Here is a 20,462-nt window from a genome sequence, read left to right on the forward strand (position 1 = left end):
AAAAAAAGGCTTCAAAACCCTTCTTTTAAAAAAAAAAAGCCTTTTGATAGATGTATGTGTGCTAGTTCTAGCTATTAGGCTGTTCTAGTTTTTATTTCATATTACTATTTATTTTACTTGTTGGGGGCAGCTATTTGTTGTTCTAGCTTTTGAGGTTGTTTGTTCAATGTAAAGTGCTTTTACAAATAAAATGTATTATTATTATTATTATTATTAACAATATTGCCGAATAAGAAGTATAAACAAGTATTAGGCTATAAGCTATTAGGTGCGAGCAGCTACACAACAGCTAAGCACACAGTAGCACACAGGCTAGGCATACGTAGTAACAAACGGAAAACCATTTCATCTAATAGAGAATGTCTCATTTGCATGCCTGGTGGTGAAATCTACCAAAATGAGGGTGGTCCCAAAAAGGAGGGATTTTTCAAATTGACTGTGTGTCGCTTTTAAAAGTGCTCCCTTTCTGGTCAACATATGAAATAACAAGTGTGCGTAAAAATTTGAAATTATTTAAATAAAAAAAAATGTGTATATAGAGAATAACTTGAAGTAAATAATGAAGATTAAAAAACAATTTAAAAATAAATAAAAAATAAATAAATAAAAAAATAACAAAAAGCTTACCTTTTTATATTTGCATAGTTGTATATATTATGAATCTTGTACATACAAATCTTTATATATCTAGAAAGGGTGGTCCTAAAGAGGTAGGCATTTTTCGGAGATCTCAAGAAGGTAAAAAAATACATGAATGTGTGTGTGTGTGTGTGTGTGTGTGTGTGTGTGTGTGTGTGTGTGTGTGTGTGTGTGTGTGTGTGTGTGTGTGTGTGTGTGTGTGTGTGTGTGTGTGTGTGTGTGTGTGTGTGTGTGTGTGTGTGTGTGTGTGTGTGTGTGTGTGTGTGTGTGTGGACGACGGCACGCGTGGGTCCAGTGGGCTGTGATATTCCAAGGATGAAGAGCATGAAATAAGAAGTGGGAATTATCAGCAGGAGACATCCAGGAGGCACGCCATGACTTTTTTTTTACCTTCTTCTGCCATATTTTAAAACATATTTCTACTATTGCTCAAGCTGGCAGAGTGAAGACGGAGTGGCTCCAAGATGGCGAATGAGAGAATGATGCACCACTTTGTCAAACGCTGGCAAAAGTGACATCTCCATGCAGTCTCTGAAATATTATCAAGCTTACTATTCTATACTTAACATACCAAAATCTGTATTATTTATTTATATTTAAATAATTAAAAAATGTGTTTTTTTGGATTATAATTCTCTGTATTTACCGTTATAAAATGATGGTGCAATATCAATACACATGTAAATGTATATTTAACTTAACACAAAGGAATATTTGTAAATGTCAAGTATTTTTTTAAGTGTTTACAATGTATTTATTATTATTTGCACTATTGGACAAGTTCGCCTTGTTGTGTATAAGTATAAGTATTATTAGAGCGCCAGTGAGGCTCGGACCAATCAGAAGAAACCATGCTATGAAAGGGGTGGGATTTAAACAGTGTCATTTTTGATTTATTTTAACAATTTTGAATAAACTCTATATATATATATATATATATATATATATATATATATATATATATATATATATATATATATATATATATATATATATATATATATATATTTATATAATGTATGTGTATATATATATATATATATATATATATATATATATATATATATATATATATATATATATATATATATATATATATATATATATAAATAAATATATATATATGTGTGTGTGTGTGTATATATGTATATACTGTATACTGTATATATTTATATACACATGTATATATATTTACTGTATATATATGTATGTATATATATATATATATATATATATATATATATATATATATATATATATATATATATATATATATATATATATATATATATATATATGTATGTATATATATGTATGTATATATATGTCTTTATGTATAAATGTATGTATGTATATATATATATAAATATGTATGTATGTATATATATATATATATATATAAATATATATACTGTATATATATATATATACATACACATACATATACATAAATATATATATATATATATATATACACATACATATACATAAATATATATATATATATATATATATATATATATATATATATATATATATATATATATATATATATATATATATATATATATATATATATTTATGTATATGTATATATGTATATGTGTATATATATATATATATATATATATATATATATATATATATATATATATATATATATATATATATATATATATATATATATATATATATATATATATACATATATATATATATATATATATATATAATTGTTTTTCTAATACAAAATTTAAAATACTTACATTACAAATACTTAATTTATAAATATGTTCTGCCCCCTCATGTCAGATTGTCCCCCACTTAAACTTAAAAGTTGTATTATCTGTCTTTAAATCGCCTTGAGTTGTGTGGCCTTCTGTGTCTTTAATTGTTATATTCTATTTTATTAATTTTTTTTCTTTTCTTGATTTGGTGTTTTTATTATTATTTTTTTAATACATATTTTTTATTTTATGTTATTTTACATGCTTTTAATCGGAACTTGTTTTATTGTTGTTTTTTTTATGTGCCGCATTTATGACACAGTGTGCTTGTAAATAATGTATGTAATAACAGTAAATACAGTGAATTTGTATACATTATTAAAGTATTATTATATATAAATGAATACAAATATGCTCATTTCTAAGGAGAAATACATTATCAAAAATTGTGTAAATAAAATACAAAAATACAACAAGGCCAGCTTAAAGAATGTATTAAAAACAAGAATTAATGATGGACGTATAATTATGTATGAAATAGGTATAAAATGTAAAACATAGCAATGACAATTAAAAACATGACATGACAAAAGTTCTGCCATTGTGGTTAGTTCATGAGCAGCCATTTTTGTTGGACAAAGGAGCTTCCTGTCACCTCCAGCTCGTTATTCTTTTCAGTTTTGGAATGTTGTTGTTTTTTTTTTTTGCAAAATGTCAGCTTTTTAGAGATGGACATGCATGATATTTTTGAAGTGAATTCATAAATGTGCTGGTCGCCGGGGAGTTTTTTTGTTGTGGTTTGTTTCCTTTGGCGTTGCCGTGGCGACAAACGAGCTGAGCGTCTCCCTCCTCGACAACAAAACACATCCCGACAGGAGAGTTTTTCTGGTTTTGGCATCTGCTTGTGAATGTCAACGCGTTGCCAGACAGCAGCTAGCCGCCATGCTATGCTAATGAACCCCGCTCCCTGTGGAATGGTTGCCAAACAGACTCGGTAAAGAAGCACGGAGGAGAGGCGGGAGCAAACACTCGCTCTCATTTAGCATTCACTTTGTGGCCCTGGACTCGACACCGTCACCAATATTAACACCTCGCTGCCGGTAATACTCATATTTTCTTTTCACCTCAATGGTTGCTAAACGAAAACGTCCTGTGTGGTTATGATCATCTTTCAGTTTGTTTGGAACATGCCGGAAAAAAAATCACATGGATGTACAAACCCCAAAAACCAGTGAAGTTGGCACGTTGTGTAAATGGTAAATAAAAAGAGAATACAATGATTTGCAAATCCTTTTCAACGTATATTCAATTGAATAGACTGCAAAGACAAGATATTTAACGTTTAAACTGGAAAACGTTGTCATTTTTTCGCAAATATTAGCTCATTTGGAATTTGATGCCTGTAGCGCAGTGGTCCCCAACCAAAAAAAAAAAAAAAAAAAAATTTTTTTTTTTTTTTTTTTTTTTTTTTTAAATTAAATTTCTTGCACGGCCCGGTACCAATCGGTCCGCGGACCGATTGGTACCGGCCGCGCAAGAAATTTAATTTAAAAAAAAAAAAAAAAAAAAAAAATTTTTTTTTTTTTATTTATTTTTTTTTTTTAAATTAAATCAACATAAAAAACACAATATATACATTATATATCAATATATATCAATACAGTCTGCAGGGATACAGTCCGTAAGCACACATGATTGTATTTCTTTATGAAAAAAAAAAAAAAAAAAAAAAAAAAAATCAACCCCCCCTCCCCGGTCCGTGGGACAAATTTTCAAGCGTTGACCGGTCCCCAGCTACAAAAAGGTTGGGGACCACTGCTGTAGCGTGTTTCAAAAAAAGCTGGCACAAATGGCAAAAAAGACTGAGAAAGTTGAGGAATGCTCATCAAACACTTATTTGGAACGTCGTCGGCGGTCACTCGAAACGAGTATGACTGTCCTCCGTAGGGTCTTAGGGTGGATTCCCTATATGGAGGACGCCTGTGCGTGGAATCTTTTAATGTGGGGAGACTGGTGCACGGTCAGCCACCACACAGTCCTTGGCATTGAGCGGGCCAGGGTCCAGTGGCATGGAAACCAAGACGACTGGGGACCCGTCTTTGCTGCAGCCTTCATCCGCCTTCCCAGCCGTTGTGGTGCATTCCGCTGCCGCCATCTTCCGCCTGGTCCACCGTTGAGGCGGTTTTCACTATTCGCCCATAGCTGGGGTTATTTACCCATAGCTGGGACAGGGGTTGACTGGGCACCAGGGCATGTCCACACACCGGTGGGCCTGCATGCCCCGTCTCTGGGGCCCCCTGCTGCTCCGAGATCCCGTACAACTTAGCCTGGAACCGCGAGGTTCCAGTTACCGTGTGTGGCCACGAGGAGGCATGTACGAGTCTTGACAATGGAGAGGCTATGTACCGGCTGAGGAGGCTTATGCACTCGGCTCCTCTTTTCGCCCTCTGAGACAGAGGGCTAGCCGGCGGCACTAGCTGAAAGCAATAAGTATCAGGCAGAAGCAGCATGCAGCATAGCAAGCAAAAGCGGCATGCAGCATGCACTAACTACAGGTACTACTACTCCAAGGCTACTGCACTAGACGCATCACATCGCCCTGTGCGATGTTTTCTGCACACACACACAATGTTGTTTTCTGCACACACACACAATGATGTTCTTATTTGGAACATCCCACAGGTGAACAGGCTAATTGGGAACGGGTGGGTGCCATGATTGGGTATGAAAGCAGATTCCACGGAATGCTCAGTCGTTCACAAACAAGGACGGGGCGAGGGTCACCACGTTGTCAACAAATGCGTGAGCAAATTTTCGAATAGGTTAAGAACAACATTTCTCAACCAGCTTTTGCAAGGAATTTAGGGATTTCATCATCTACGGTCCGTAATATCATCAAAAGGTTCAAAGAATCTGGAGAAATCACTGCACGTAACATTGAAAGCCCGCGACCTTCGATCCCTCAGGCGGTACTGCATCAAAAAGCCACATCAGTGTGTAAAGGATATCACCACATGGCCTCAGGAACACTTCAGAAAACCACTGTCAGTTAACTACATTTTGTTGCTTCATCTGTAAGTGCTCGTTAAAACTCTACTATGCAAAGCGAAAAAGCCATTTATCAACAACACCCGGGCTGGGCCCGAGCTCATCTGAGATGGACTGATGCAAAGTAGAAAAGTGTTCTGGGGTCTGACGAGTCCACATTTCAAATTGTTTTTGGAAACTGTGGACGTCGTGTCCTCCCGACCAAAAAGGCGTTCTAGGCGCGAAGTGTAAAAGCCAGCATGTGTGATGGTATGGGGGTGTATTAGTGCCCAAGACATGGGTAACTTACACATCTGTGAAGGCGCCATTAATGCTGGAAGGTACATGCAGGTTTTGGAGCAACACATGTTGCCATTCAAGCAAGGTATTTTTTTATGGACGCCCCTGCTTATTTCAGCGAGACAATGCCAAGCCACGTGTTACGACAGCGTGGCTTCATAGTAAAAGAGTGCGGGTACTAGACTGGCCTGCCTGTAGTCCAGACCTGTCTCCCATTGAAAATGTGTGGCGCATTATGAAGCCTAAAATAGCACAACGGAGACTGTTGAACAACTTAAGCTGTACATCAAGCAAGAATGGGAAAGATCCGTTGTATCGATCCGTCGTGGTGAAGAAGGAGCTGAGCCGGAAGGAAAAGCTCTCAATTTACCAGTCGGTCTACGTTCCCATCCTCACCTATGGTCATGAGCTTTGGGTTATGACCGAAAGGACAAGATCACGGCTACAAGCGGCCGAAATGAATTTCCTCTGCTCCTCCACATTGAGAGGAGCCAGATGAGGTGGTTCGGGCATCTGGTCGGGATGACACCCGAACGCCTCCCTAGGGAGGTGTTTAGGGCACGTCCGACCGGTAGGAGTCCACGGGGAAGACCCAGGACACGTTGGGAAGACTATGTCTGGCCTGGGAACGCCTCAGGATCCCCCGGGAGGAGCTGGACGAAGTGGCTGGGGAGATAGAAGTCTGGGCTTCTCTGCTTAGGCTGCTGCCCCCGCGACCCGACCTCGGATAAGCGGAAGAAGATGGATGGATGGATGGATTTTGGCCTGCTTTTATTCTTTTAAAATGGTGCTTGTTTTCCTACTAATACACGCAGCTCATTATCATTAGCATGGTTTTGGGTTGTGCACCTGGGATGCGTCCGTACTTACCAATATCGTACCTTGTTTAAGTTCCTCGCTCCCCATTTGAATGTGACGCTGCAACTTTACCCGTCAGGACGCTCGACATCGTGTCCGTCCGGCGCTTTATTTGTAAACGGATCCCACGCGGGCGCTCATTCCTTAATTCAATAACGATGGGCCCCGCGGCACTTGGCCTCCTTCACCTTCCCCGTCTTTTGGTATTCCGGCGCCGCTGACGACTCTCTCTCTGATTTGTTTATATAATTACTAATTCACTTAGCCCCTCCCCCTTCCCTCCCCCCGGGCAATCCAATTTCAGCTGACATTTCTTGTCGAGATGCAAGGGATGACCTTTGAAAAGGGAGTGCTTCCTGACAGAGATGTGAAGGAGGTCTCACTTGCCGCCTGAAAAAAAATAAAACATTTAAAAAAAAAAAATAGCACTCAACTTCACACGTCGCTACGCTCCACCTCAAGTAGTTTGTATAGCCGGCAACTTCCACGTGGAGGCTTTTATTGTTTATTTATAACAGAGTGTATATTACAGCTGTTTTTACCATTCTTTAACACACGCATTTTATTAGTTGTACTTGATTAAAGCCAGTCATAGCTTCAGGTGTGTAAAAGGTAGGATCCAAAGTGGGACTCATTGAGCACCGGCCATACAGGAAGTAGAAAACAAGGCGTTCTTCCATACAGGAAGTAGAAATCAAGGTGTTTTACAAAGGTAGGCCATACAGGAAGTGGGCGGCGAAGGTGTTTTGCCGTACAGGAAGTGGAACACGAGGTATTGTACAAAAGTAGACCATACAGGTAATAGCAAACACGGTTGTTCTACCGTACAGGAAGTGGAAAACAATGTGTTCTACAAAAGGTAGGCCACAGGGTCTTCCGCTGTACAGGAAGTGGACGAGGAAGTGTTCGCAACAGTAGGCCAGACAGGAAGTAGAAAACAAGGTGTTCTATAAAGGTAGTAGGCCATACAGGAAGTGGAAAACAAGGTGTTCTATAAATGTAGTAGGACATACAGGAAGTGGAAAACAAGGTGTCCTACAAAAGGTAGGCCACAGGTTCTTCTGCTGTACAGGAAGTGGACGAGGAAGTGTTCGCAACAGTAGGCCAGACAGGAAGTAGAAAACAAGGTGTTTATTATTTATTTATTTTATTAAATGGTCATATTACATCCTACCCAGTAACTTTTTTGAATATCTATGGACCAAACACAGATGACTCAAACTTTTATCATAGAGTCTTTGGTCTACTTCCTGATGATAACTCTTCTCATATCTACATCGGTGGTGATTTTAACTGCCTTTTGGATCCCACTTTAGATAGATTGTCAACTAAATCTCATGTAATTGCTAACTCAACTAAAACCATTAATAATCTTATGAGATCAAGAAATATCATAGACATATGGAGAACAAAACATCCTAATAAAAGGGAGTATTCATTTTACTCCGCTGTACACAATTCTTACACAAGAATCGATTACTTCTTAGTAGAAGCCTCTGCTCTCTCCAATGTCAGTAATCCTGAGTACCACAGTAGAGTCATCTCAGATCACAGCCCTATGAGTATGCAGATCCAAATTGATCTCCATAAAACCAAACAAAAATGGAGATTTAATCCACAATTATTATTATATGAAGATTTTAAAGAGTATATGAACAAGATTATCCAAGAGTTTATTGAGGTGAATGATAACGGAGAGGTCTCAGACTCTATATTGTGGGAAGCCCTTAAAGCTACTGTGAGAGGATATATCATTTCATTTGAAAGCTCAAAACAAAGAGAAGTAAGAAAAAGGCATAAAGAACTGGAAAAAGAAATTAAAGAAATGGAAGAAATTCATATAAATTCTCTTTTGCAGTCTGACTATATTAAGATGCTGAAACTGAAAAACGAATACAATTCTCTTCTTCATGGGGAAGTATCTAAACTCTTACTGAAAAATAAACAAAAACATTTTGAAATATCTGATAAACCACAAACACTTCTGTCTAGACAGCTCAAAGGAGATCAAGCTAAAGCTGCTATCCACAAAATATGCTCAAAAACAGGTGAAACATGTACAGATTTACAGGATATCAACAATGTATTTAAAGACTTTTATTCAGAATTATATAAATCTAGTTCAGCTATATCGGTTAATGATTTAAATTATTTTTTTACTCCATTAAATCTACCTCAACTGAGTCCAAACCATCAGAATTCTTTAAACAATACTATTTCAACTGAAGAACTGCTAAAAGCACTGAAATCTTTCTCCGTGAATAAAAGCCCTGGTCCAGATGGATTTGGTGCGGAGTTTTACCAAGCTTTTAGTGAAATACTGTCCCCTATAATACTAAGAATGTTAAATGACTCTTTCGTAAACAATAAACTTCCAAGCTCTTTGTATGAAGCTCATATATGTATAATACCAAAAAAGGGAAAAAATCCACTCGATCCAGCCAATTATAGACCTATTTCCCTGCTCAATCTAGACCATAAGATACTAACTAAGGTACTCGCAACAAGGTTAAGCAAGCACATAACAGAAATTATCCATCCGGATCAGGTTGGTTTTATCCCGGACAGACCTTCTTTTGGCAATGTACGGAGATTATTGAACCTGTTGTACTCGGACTGCATAGGAAACAAAAAGGCAGCCGTCCTGACTCTGGATGCTCATAAAGCTTTTGATTCAATTGAGTGGGCTTATCTACTTCATGTTCTCAAATTATTTGGGTTGGGAGAAAATTTTATAAAATGGGTTAAAATAATTTATTTTGCACCAAAATCATATGTCATAACTAATAATGTAATATCGGATAGTTTTGAATTACATTGTGGCGTGAGACAGGGCGATTGCCTTTCACCCTTACTTTTCAATTTGGCCCTAGAACCACTGGCTATTGGTTTAAGAATGAACTCTAATATTAAGGGATTTTCAGTGGGCACATCAGAGAGTCTCATTTCACTTTATGCAGATGATGTACTTGTTACACTTACTGAGCCAGAAATTGCATTACCACTTCTTTTAGAATATGTAGACTCTTTTGGTAAAATATCTGGTTACAAAATAAACTGGTCCAAAAGCGAGCTTATGTTCCTTGGAGATAATGTTAAGATCAGTCAAAACCCAGTTAAAGTTGCAGAAAATTATATATCCTATCTCGGCTTAAAAATATCTAAAAATTATGAATCATTACTAAAATTGAACTTTACTGAAGCTTTTGAGAAATTGAAAGTGTGTATAGAGTATTGGAAGACCCTACCCCTCTCTATGTTGGGTAGAGTGAATGCTGTCAAAATGATTACCCTGCCAAAATTTACCTATCTTTTTCAAAATTTACCAATTCTAATTCCTGCAGATTTTTTCAAAAAACTTGAATCTTTAGTTCTAGATTTTGTGTGGGGATATAAAAAACGCAGAATATCTAAAAAGCACTTATTCAGATCTACAGGGGAAGGGGGGCTGGGTCTCCCAATGTTCAAAAATTATTATTGGGCATCAAATCTGAACGCATTGACCTATTGGAAGATGGGGTTCCCAAAGAATGAATCACTTAATTCTGCTCCCTTGTGGCTGAAATTGGAACTGCAGTCATTAGTTAAACCTTACACATCATTGCTATCTTTACTTTTTACTAAACCAGTCTCTTCTATTAACTCAACAAGCCATAGTGTAGTAGTAAGAAATTCTATCAAAATTCTTTCTCAAATTAAAAAACTATTGAATATTTCCAATGTAACTATGTATTCACCACTGTCTCACAATCATGCATTTATTCCATCGATAACAGACAGAATTTTTTTTAACTGGTACTTGAAGGGAATTAAATGCATAAAAGACATGTTTGTCGAGGACAGTCTTGCATCATTTGAGCAATTGCGAATCAAGTTCAAGTTGTCCCAATTCAGTTGGTTTTGCTACTTGCAGGCAAAAACATTTATTAAAGAAAACATTTCAAAGTATCATCTGGTAAATGAAAAACACCCTCTCTTAGAATTACTTAATTTATCACCCACAAGTAAAAAGCTTATCGCCAAATTTGCCAGCTGCTTCATTATGCCCATGACATCAGCAGACGGTGTTAAAAGAGCATGGGAACAGGAACTAAGAATAACAATACCCAAACAGCAATGGGAACGGACACTCTCTCAAATTCACAATTGCTCAATTAACAGCAGACTTAGGCTCATACAGTTTAAAGTGATTCATCGTTTTTACTACTCCAAAGTCTTATTACACAAATTTTATCCTGATACATCTCCACTTTGTGATAAATGTAAATCTGCTGAAGGATCACTGTCTCATTCGTTTTGGGAATGTCCAATTATTCAATCATTTTGGTCCAGCATTTTCTTTTTTTACTCGGGGGTATATCAGAGAAAACTTGTCCCTGACAGGGATATAATCTTGTTTGGGTGGTCTTCAGAAACACAAAAACTTCCAAAATATATTACAGCCGTGTTGCTGCTTGGGACGGTCTTGGCCAAAAGACTCATTCTCAAAGACTGGAAAAGCCCATCTGCACCCAACTTCAGGAACTGGCTAAATGAACTTGTGAATGTAATGACTCTTGAAAGAATACGATTTATAAACTCTGCAAATATGAATAAATGGGAACAAACTTGGAAACCTTTACTGACATATATTGAATCATAATTTAGACATTTAAGAAAAAAAACAAGAATCTTTTTTGTAGGTGTATTCAAATTTTATTATCTTTATTATTTTCTGTATTGATCCTACATTATTGTTTGTTTGTTTTTTGTTACTTCTGATATGGCCTTCCCACGGTTTACTTGCTTATTTATGTATTTATTTTTTGTGACTTTTTATTTTGTATTGTTTTACATCTGAACAACTTCTGTGACTTCCCTTTTCTTTTTTTAAGTGTGAACGGTGGAGGGGCCCTCGAGAGGTGATCTTGGGATCACTTCCTGAGGACCCTTGATGCAGAGGAATGTTCATCCATCTTGCTATGGTCTGGATAGCCTGCTGATCCTGAGCCAGAGCGGGATGGATGGATAAATATATACAATATCTGGGTATCTTTTCTAATAATGTTTATACTGTAAACCTTGAATTGTTGGAGTTTAGGTGCACCTCTCTCCTCAAGTGTGCATGTGAGTGGTTATGAGTGGATGTGTGATTGTATGTAGGTTTTGCGTGACCAAAGTATGACTGTTAAATGTGATTTTAACTGTAAAATTCAATAAAAATATTTGAAAAAAAAAAAAAAAAAAAAAAAAAAAAAAAAAGAAAACAAGGTGTTCTATACAGGAAGTAGAAAACAAGGCGTTCTTCCATACAGGAAGTAGAAATCAAGGTGTTTTACAAAGGTAGGCCATACAGGAAGTGAGCGGCAAAGGTGTTTTGCCGTACAGGAAGTGGAAAACGAGGTATTGTACAAAAGTAGACCATACAGGTAATAGCAAACACGGTTGTTCTACCGTACAGGAAGTGGAAAACAATGTGTTCTACAAAAGGTAGGCCACAGGGTCTTCCGCTGTACAGGAAGTGGACGAGGAAGTGTTCGCAACAGTAGGCCAGACAGGAAGTAGAAAACAAGGTGTTCTATAAATGTAGTAGGCCATACAGGAAGTGGAAAACAAGGTGTTCTATAAATGTAGTAAGCCATACAGGAAGTGGAAAACAAGGTGTTCTACAAAAGGTAGGCCACAGGTTCTTCTGCTGTACAGGAAGTGGACGAGGAAGTGTTCGCAACAGTAGGCCAGACAGGAAGTAGAAAACAAGGTGTTCTATACAGGAAGTAGAAAACAAGGCCTTCTTCCATACAGGAAGTAGAAATAAAGGTGTTGTAGAAAGGTAGGCCATACAGGAAGTGGGCGGCAAAGGTGTTTTGCCGTACAGGAAGTGGAAAACGAGGTATTGTACAAAAGTAGATCATACAGGTAATAGCAAACACGGTTGTTCTACCATACAGGAAGTGGAAAACAATGTGTTCTACAAAAGGTAGGCCACAGGGTCTTCCGCTGTACAGGAAGTGGACAAGGAAGTGTTCGCAACAGTAGGCCAGACAGGAAGTAGAAAACAAGGTGTTCTATAAAGGTAGTAGGCCATACAGGAAGTGGAGAACAAGGTGTTCTATAAATGTAGTAGGACATACAGGAAGTGGAAAACAAGGTGTTCTACAAAAGGTAGGCCACAGGGTCTTCCGCTATACAGGAAGTGGACAAGGAAGTGTTCGCAACAGTAGGCCAGACAGGAAGTAGAAAACAAGGCGTTCGTCCATACAGCAAGTAGAAATCAAGGTGTTTTACAAAGGTAGGCCATACAGGAAGTAGAAATCAAGGTGTTTTACAAAGGTAGGCCATACAGGAAGTGGGCGGCAAAGGTGTTTTGCCGTACAGGAAGTGGAAAACGAGGTATTGTACAAAAGTAGATCATGCAGGTAATAGCAAACAAGGCGTTCTTCCATACAGGCAGTAGAAATCAAGGTGTTTTACAAAGGTAGGCCATACAGGAAGTAGAAATCAAGGTGTTTTAAAAAGGTAGGCCATACAGGAAGTGGGCGGCAAAGGTGTTCTACCGTACAGGAAGTGGAAAACAAGGTGTTCTACAAAAGGTAGGCCACAGGGTCTTCCGCTATACAGGAAGTGGACAAGGAAGTGTTCGCAACAGTAGGCCAGACAGGAAGTAGAAAACAAGGTGTTCTATACAGGAAGTAGAAAACAAGGTGTTCTTCAATACAGGAAGTAGAAATCAAGGTGTTGTACAAAGGTAGGCCATACAGGAAGTGGGCGGCAAAGGTGTTTTGCCGTACAGGAAGTGGAAAACGAGGTATTGTACAAAAGTAGATCATACAGGTAATAGCAAACACGGTTGTTCTACCGTACAGGAAGTGGAAAACAATGTGTTCTACAAAAGGTAGGCCACAGGTTCTTCTGCTGTACAGGAAGTGGAAAACAATGTGTTCTACAAAAGGTAGGCCACAGGGTCTTCCGCTATACAGGAAGTGGACAAGGAAGTGTTCGCAACAGTAGGCTAGACAGGAAGTAGAAAACAAGGTGTTCTATAAAGGTAGTAGGCCATACAGGGAGTGGAAAACAATGTGTTCTACAAAAGGTAGGCCACAGGGTCTTCCGCTGTACAGGAAGTGGACAAGGAAGTGTTCGCAACAGTAGGCTAGACAGGAAGTAGAAAACAAGGTGTTCTATAAAGGTAGTAGGCCATACAGGAAGTGGAAAACAAGGTGTTCTATAAATGTAGTAGGCCATACAGGAAGTGGAAAACAAGGTGTTCTACAAAAGGTAGGCCACAGGTTCTTCTGCTGTACAGGAAGTGGACGAGGAAGTGTTCGCAACAGTAGGCCAGACAGGAAGTAGAAAACAAGGTGTTCTATACAGGAAGTAGAAAACAAGGCGTTCTTCCATACAGGAAGTAGAAATCAAGGTGTTTTACAAAGGTAGGCCATACAGGAAGTGGGCGGCAAAGGTGTTTTGCCGTACAGGAAGTGGAAAACGAGTTATTGTACAAAAGTAGATCATACAGGTAATAGCAAACAAGGCGTTCTTCCATACAGGAAGTAGAAATCAAGGTGTTTTACAAAGGTAGGCCATACAGGAAGTAGAAATCAAGGTGTTTTAAAAAGGTAGGCCATACAGGAAGTGGGCGGCAAAGGTGTTCTACCGTACAGGAAGTGGAAAAAAATGTGTTCTACAAAAGGTAGGCCACAGGGTCTTCCGCTATACAGGAAGTGGACAAGGAAGTGTTCGCAACAGTAGGCCAGACAGGAAGTAGAAAACAAGGTGTTCTATAAAGGTAGTAGGCCATACAGGAAGTGGAAAACTAAGTGTTCTACAAAAGTATGCCATACAGGAAGAAGCAAACATGGTGTTATGTAAAGGTGGACCATACAGGAAGTAGGAAGCATGGTGTACTAAGGAAAAGGTAGTAAGCCATACAGGAAGTGGCAAACAGGTGTTCTATAAAAGTAGGCCATAGTGGAAGTAGGAACTATAAAGGTAGACCGTACAGGAAGTAGGAAACCGGTGTTGTATAAAGGTAGTAGGCCATAAAGGACGTAGGAAACAGGTGTACTATGAAGGTAGTAGGCCATAAAGGAAGAAGGAAACATGGTGTTCTCTAAAGGTGGACCATACAAGAAGTAGGAAAAAGGTGTTCTATAAACGTAGGCCTTACAGGAAGTTTGAACTATAAAGGTGGACCATACAAGAAGTAGGAAAAAAGGTGTTCTATAAAAGTAGGCCTTACAGGAATTTTGAACTATAAAGGTGGACCATACAGGAAGTAGGAACTATAAAGGTAGACCATACAGTAGGAAACAAAGTGTTGTATAAAAGTAGACCATACAGGAAGTAGGAACTATAAAGGTAGACCATACAGTAGGAAACAAAGTGTTGTATAAAAGTAGACCATACAGGAAGTAGGAACTATAAAGGTAGACCATACAGTAGGAAACAAAGTGTTGTGTAAAAGTAGACCATACAGGAAGTAGGAACTATAAAGGTTGACCATACAGGAAGTAAGAAACATGTGTTCTACAAAAGTAGGCCATACAGGAAGTAGGAACTATAAAGGTAGACCATACAGGAAGTAGGAAACAGGTGTTCTATAAAAGTAGGCCTTACAGGAAGTAGGAACTATAAAGGTAGACCAAACAAGAGGTAGGAACTGTAAAGGTAGACCATACAGGAAGTAGGAACTATAAAGGTAGACCATACAGGAAGTAGGAACTATAAAAATAGGCCATACAGGAAGTAGGAACTATAAAAATAAGCCATACAGGAAGTAGGAACTATAAAAAATAGGCCATACAGGAAGTAGGAACTATAAAGGTAGACCATACAGGAAGTAGGAACTATAAAAATAGGCCATACAGGAAGTAGGAACTATAAAAATAGGCCATACAGGAAGTAGGAACTATGAAAATAGGCCATACAGGAAGTAGGAACTATAAAGGTAGACCATACAGGAAGTAGGAACTATAAAAATAGGCTATACAGGAAGTAGGAACTATAAAAAATAGGCCATACAGGAAGTAGGGACTATAAAAGTAGACCATACAGGAAGTAGGAACTATAAAAATAGGCCATACAGGAAGTAGGAACGATAAAAATAGGCTATACAGGAAGTAGGAACTATAAAAATAGGCCATACAGGAAGGAGGAACTATAAAGGTAGACCATACAGGAAGTAGGAACTATAAAAATAGGCCATACAGGAAGTAGGAACTATAAAAACAGGCCATACAGGAAGTAGGAACTATGAAAATAGGCCATACAGGAAGTAGGAACTATAATGGTAGACCATATAGGAAGTAGGAACTATAAAAATAGGCCATACAGGAAGTAGGAACTATAAAAAATAGGCCATACAGGAAGTAGGAACTATAAAAATAGGCCATACAGGAAGTAGGAACTATAAAGGTAGACCATACAGGAAGTACGAACTATAAAAATAGGCCATACAGGAAGTAGGAACTATAAAGGTAGACCATACAGGAAGTAGGAACTATAAAAATAGGCCATACAGGAAGTAGGAACTATAAAGGTAGTCCATACAGGAAGTAGGAAACAGGTGTTCTATAAAAGTAGGCCTTACAGGAAGTAGGAACTATAAAGGTAGACCATACAGGAAGTAAGAAACAGGTGTTCTATAGAAGTAGACCTTACAGGAAGTAAGAACTATAAAGGTAGACCAAACAAGAGGTAGGAACTGTAAAGGTAGACCATACAGGAAGTAGAAAACCAGCTGTCTATAAAAGTAGGCCTTACAGAAAGAAGGAACTATAAAGGTAGACCATACAGTAGGAAACACAGCGTTGTAAAAAGTAGGCCATACAGGAAGTAGGAACTATGAAGGTAGACCATACAGTAGGAAACACAGAGTTGTAAAAAGTAGGCAATACAGGAAGTAGGAACTGTAAAGGTAGACCATACAGGAAGTAAGAAACAAGGTGTTCTATAAAAGTAGACCTTACAGGAAGTAGAAACTATAAAGGTAGACCATGAAGGAAGTAGGAAACAAGGTGTTCTATGAAAGTAGACCTTACAGGGAGTAGGAACTATAAAGGTAGACCATATAGTAGGAAACAAAATGTTGTATAAAAGTAGAACATACAGGAAGTAAGAAACAGGTGTTCTATAAAAGTAGGCCTTACAGGAAGTAGGAACTATAAAGGTAGACCATACAGGAAGTAGGAACTATAAAAATAGGCCATACAGGAAGTAGGAACTATAAAGGTAGACCATACAGGAAGTAGGAACTATAAAAATAGGCCATACAGGAAGTAGGAACTATAAAAATAGGCCATACAGGAAGTAGGAACTATAAAAATAGGCCATACAGGAAGTAGGAACTATAAAGGTAGACCATACAGGAAGTAGGAACTATAAAAATAGGCCATACAGGAAGTAGGAACTATAAAGGTAGACCATACAGGAAGTATGAACTATAAAGGTAGGCCATACAGGAAGTAGGAACTATAAAAATAGGCCATACAGGAAGTAGGAACTATACAGGTAGACCATGCAGTAGGAGACAAAGTGTTGTATAAAAGTAGGCCATACAGGAAGTAAGAAACAAGGTGCTGTACAAAAGTGTTCCATACAGGAAGTAGAAAAAGGACTAAGTAAACCGCACAATAATTCTAGAAACGAGGCAGATGACCAAAGTCACAAACAAGTCAAATGAATCTCTCGATGCTCGCTGGACAACTTCTTGTTGTCTGCTTCTTTCCCCCAACATTGTGTTCAGAGTGCTGTTGAAGTGACTTGTTGTGTGTGTGTGTGTGTGTGTGTGTGTGTGTGTGTGTGTGTGTGTGCGTGCGCGCGTGCGTGCGTGCGTGCGTGCGTGCGTGCGTGCGTGCGTGCGTGCGTGCGTGCGTGCGTGCGTGCGTGCGTGCGTGTGTGTGTGTGTGTGTGTGTGTGTGTGTGTGTGTGTGTGTGTGCGTGCGTGTGTGTGTGTGTGCGTGTGTGTGTGTGTGTGTGTGTGTGTGTGTGTGTATTAATGATGTCTTCCTGCCGCTGTAAAGCTCAATGAGTGCCCGGACAGATGCCTGACATTCATTTTTAAACACATTGTGCTCCGGTGACTCGCTCTCGGTCGGCTCTTTGCTATTGAGCTGTGCCGGCCTGAGGCGTCCCCCCACCCCCCCCCCCCCCACCCCCCCCCACCCCCCAACCCCCCAAACCTTCCGATTGAATTATTCCACTTAAAAAGCCTTCAACTTTCTTTTATTGAGTTGGCCGCAGCCCTGGAGCTGCCACACCAGCGCCTCTGCTTCCCCCCTTCTTTTTTCTTTTTTCGGGGCCGTCCGTATCAATAGCGCTTATTTCCCCGTTCTTTAATCCGCGTCCTGCAGATGTGATGCGCCCGCGGCCTCTTATTTTGTTGCAGATTGATATCATAGAGTAAATGGGAGCAAGACGGGAGGGAGAAAAAAAAACGGGAGAGCAAATGTAATTCGGGAGCAAGACGGCGCTATTAAAAAGAGCCAACAAGCATAAAGTGCAGTCATTGGGAGGGAATAAGTGAATCACTTGTGGTAGCAGCAGCTGTCCACATGCACTGATGCTCTTCAAGAAGTGCGCTCTCACGTATGGCATCTTTCTCAACTTTGCAGGAGAAATACAAATGTCATTCTTTGACCTTCCTAAACCAAGACAGTGCATGACATGCTAAATGCTGCTATTTCGCCCTGAACGTACAAGAAAACAAGAAGTTGGACCCCAATGAGTAGATAGGCTAGTCCGTTTTACAGAGTCTTAATTTAATGTTGTTGTCACATGACTTAGCTTCTTTAGTTAAGACACTGCATGATATGCTAAAAACTGCTATTTCGCTCTGAACTTACAAGAAAAGAAGAAGTTGGACCCGAATGAGTAGTAGGCTAGTCAGTTTTACGGAGAACTACAGTAATTTAATGTTGTCACAGGAGCTGGATTCCTTAGTTAAGACAGTGCATGATATGCTAAATGCTGCTATTTCGCTCTGAACTTGAAACAAAACAAGAAGTTGGACCCGAATGAGTTGATTTGCTAGTCGGTTTTACAGAGTCCTAATTTATTGTTGTTGTCACATGACTTAGCTTCTTTAGTTAAGACAGTGCATGATATGCTAAATGCTGCTATTTCGCCCTGAACTTGAAAGAAAACAAGAAGTTGGACCCGAATGAATAGTAGGCTAGTCAGTTTTACGGAGAACTACAGTAATTTATTGTTGTCACAGGAGCTGGATTCCTTAGTTAAGACAGTGCATGATATGCTAAATGCTGCTATTTCGCTCTGAACTTGAAACAAAACAAGAAGTTGGACCCAAATGAGTTGATTTGCTAGTCGGTTTTACAGAGTCCTAAGCTGATGTTGTTGTCACATGACTTAGCTTCTTTAGTTAAGACAGTGCATGATATGCTGCTTGCTGCTATTTCGCCCTGAACTTGGAAGAAAACAAGAAGTTGGACCCGAATGAGTAGTAGGCTAGTCAGTTTTACGGAGAACTACAGTAATTTATTGTTGTCACAGGAGCTAGATTCCTTAGTTAAGACAGTGCATGATATGCTAAATGCTGCTATTTCGCTCTGAACTTGAAACAAAACAAGAAGTTGGACCCGAATGAGTTGATTTGCTAGTCGGTTTGACAGAGTCCTAATTTATTGTTGTTGTCACATGACTTAGCTTCTTTAGTTAAGACAGTGCATGACATGCTAAATGCTGCTATTTCGCCCTGAACGTACAAGAAAACAAGAAGTTGGACCCGAATGAGTAGATAGGCTAGTCGGTTTTACAGAGTCTTAATTTAATGTTGTTGTCACATGACTTAGCTTCTTAAGTTAAGACAGTGCATGATATGCTGCTTGCTGCTATTTCGCCCTGAACTTGAAAGAAAACAAGATGTTGGACCCAAATTATTTGATTTGCTAGTCGGTTTTACAGAGTCCTAAGTTAATTTTGTTGTCACATGACTTAGCTTCTTTAGTTAAGACACTGCATGATATGCTAAAAACTGCTATTTCGCTCTGAACTTGAAAGAAAACAAGAAGTTGGACCCGAATTAATAGTAGGCTAGTCAGTTTTACGGAGAACTACAGTATTTTATTGTTGTCACAGGAGCTAGATTCCTTAGTTAAGACAGTGCATGATATGCTGCTTGCTGCTATTTTGCCTTGAACTTAGAAGAAAACAAGAAGTTGGACCCGAATGAGTAGATAGGCTAGTCGGTTTTACACAGTCCTAATTTATTGTTGTTGTCACATGACTTAGCTTCTTAAGTTAAGACAGTGCATGATATGCTGCTTGCTGCTATTTCGCCCTGAATTTAGAAGAAAACAAGAAGTTGGACCCAAATGAGTTGATTTGCTAGTAAATTTTACAGAGTCCTAAGTTAATGTTGTTGTCACATGACTTAGCTTCTTTAGTTAAGACAGTGCATGATATGCTAAATGCTGCTATTTCGCTCTGAACTTGAAACAAAACAAGAAGTTGGACCCGAATGAGTTGATTTGCTAGTCGGTTTTACAGAGTCCTAAGTTAATGCTGTTGTCACATGACTTAGCTTCTTAAGTTAAGACAGTGCATGATATGCTGCTTGCTGCTATTTCGCCCTGAATTTAGAAGAAAACAAGAAGTTGGACCCGAATGAGTAGATAGGCTAGTCGGTTTTACAGAGTCCTAAGTTAATGTTGTTGTCACATGACTTAGCTTCTTTAGTTAAGACAGTGCATGATATGCTGCTTGCTGCTATTTCGCTCTGAACTTGAAAGAAAACAAGAAGTTGGACCCGAATGAGTTGATTTGCTAGTCGGTTTTACAGAGTCTTAATTTATTGTTGTTGTCACATGACTTAGCTTCTTTAGTTAAGACAGTGCATGATATGCTGCTTGCTGCTATTTCGCTCTGAACTTGAAACAAAACAAGAAGTTGGACCCAAATGAGTTGATTTGCTAG

The 20,462-nt window shown here is 38.6% G+C and overlaps 1 protein-coding gene across 1 annotated transcript in view; it reads left to right on the plus strand.

Moving 5' to 3' along the window:
- The window catches only part of LOC133665316 (NT-3 growth factor receptor-like), a 151,903-nt gene that overhangs the window by 11,811 nt on the left and 119,630 nt on the right, over positions 1-20,462 (plus strand). The gene's annotated exons all lie outside the window — the stretch shown is intronic.

Source organism: Entelurus aequoreus, linkage group LG02 (assembly GCF_033978785.1).
Source record: "Entelurus aequoreus isolate RoL-2023_Sb linkage group LG02, RoL_Eaeq_v1.1, whole genome shotgun sequence".
Classification (NCBI taxonomy): Eukaryota; Metazoa; Chordata; class Actinopteri; order Syngnathiformes; family Syngnathidae; genus Entelurus; species Entelurus aequoreus.